The following is a 2,066-nucleotide window of genomic DNA, read 5'->3' as shown; positions in this document are numbered from 1 at the left end:
CAAACATGGGGCTCGATATTTCGCCCCTGTCATAAGACTATATTACGAGCTTGAGGTTTAGTGCTCCATGCCTGGCGTAAGTTTAAGTCACAAACTTGATGTTCGGTGCTCTGTGTGTTATATTTAAGGGGTGTCCTAAGGCAATCGCATTACGGTTATACTATTTGTTGGATAAATAGTAATTCACTATTTGAGTGCACATTCTATATGTGTTTGATTGGATCTTAAACTCAATTAATGAATACTCGCAATACGATTCATATCATGAGAGAATTTATGATTGGATCACAACTAGTGAGCATCTCTACATGTGCAATTATGAATGTATTAAAATTATCCCTAGTCGAGGAATTGATAAGCATGGACGTCATTAATTTTGTTGAGACTAGCACGTTTAAACTCCTTGGTTAGCCAAGTAGCTGATCTCCCTGACTGGAGACATTGGATGTTGAAAGTTAAACATGGATGTTGGTTAAAGGTAACCAGTTCATTAGAGTGACTTGCCTTGATACTTCATATGGTTCTATACATATGTCAATGAAGATCTCAATGCAGCTTAAGTGCGAGTTTCCTTTGACTTGCGGTATTCAAGTCATCTTGGTCATGCAGGCTTATACTTTGACATCTTAAGCAAACATCTCCAAGGAGGTATGAACCCAAGATGATTAAGTATAAATCGAAATGTCCGAAGGTGTTTGAATAACTCATAGAGGATTCACCGCTCCTTGGAAAATGAGACGTATATCCTGCGATCGCTTGTCAGAATTATTACTAAAAGTCTTTGGCCAAAGCATTATATGTCAAGAGTATGATACTCTTGGATACATGTACAAATAACTTGAATCCACAGGACAAGAAAGCTAGCTTGGGCTAGGTGTGGCGTAGTTAGCATAGTGGGGACCGACACATATAGACCATGTCCTGAGCCAAGCGGGTATAAGACGGTGAAAGGAACGAGACACGATTCAATGTAGTTGCTAAAGGGTTTAGAAATGTTCTAGAATCAATCGTTGATTTTTCGATCAATTGGGGATCATGATGTACTACTAGGTGTCACTCATGATCATTCCATAATTAATAGTTAATTATGGATGGCCAACATAGTCAAAAACATATTGGGTCACATGCACTACAAGTTCTTTGAAAGACTTAAAACGAGTTTGAGAATTAGATTCTCAGAACGAGAGAAATAAAGTCTGATTGGACCGGACAAAGGACAATATGATGGAATTCTTCTTATGAAGATGAAATGAACGAAACTGATTTCGTTTAAATCAAAGTTCATTTAGTTGTTGAACAAAATGATTCAATTTTGAACTAAATTGAACTAACTTACTTTGGTTCATGATAGAAGAGGTTTTGGTAGAACGGAAGAGATGAGGAGTTTCATCTTGGAAAGATGAAACGAATAAAACTGGTTTGGATCAAATCGAAGTTCGTTTGATTAGTGAACCAAGCGAACCAAAATAAATCTGGTTTGCTATAGTTCAGGTCTGAATCGAATCCGATCTAATTCAGCCCATTATCAACCGGTTTAGCCAAGCCCTAATCACGTGATCCGGTTAGCCCAAAACCCTAATCCTCCCGGTTTAAAATGCTTGTTACTGTAGCTCCTCGTTATAAAAGGAAATCGCATGATTATGGCTAGGTTTGATCCTCTTCTAACAGCGCCGAAGGTCTTCGTCTTGCCGCCGCTTCATCTTCAGAGCTACGACACCACCTGCTAGCCGCAACATCACCTACCGGTCGCGATTGTGCCTCTGTCAGACCATGATTCAACCCCACCATTGTCGACCGCAAGCGAGGATAGTGCGCCAAAAGCCTTGCTCGTGACTTTTGCCGGCTTTGCTTCTTCCCTGCGAGCACGGTGGCCGATCCTAATGCCATTTCTCTCGGCCACCATCCACTGCTTCCTCATAGCGGGAAGGAGGAGAGGTGTGAGTTTCGCCGGCCTCAGCACCAACAGCGTGGGAGAATCACGAAAAAGCAGAGGAGGGGAGAATAAGGGAGCCGGGTTATCTATTCTCGGTTCGCCGTCTGCAGGAGAAGCCGACTGCCGCCTATCT

Source organism: Curcuma longa, chromosome 20 (genome assembly GCF_044706935.1).
Source record: "Curcuma longa cultivar G26 ecotype Majalengka, Jawa Barat chromosome 20, ITB_CL_G26_1.1, whole genome shotgun sequence".
Lineage (NCBI taxonomy): Eukaryota > Viridiplantae > Streptophyta > Magnoliopsida > Zingiberales > Zingiberaceae > Curcuma > Curcuma longa.
This window is presented reverse-complemented; position numbering follows the sequence as displayed.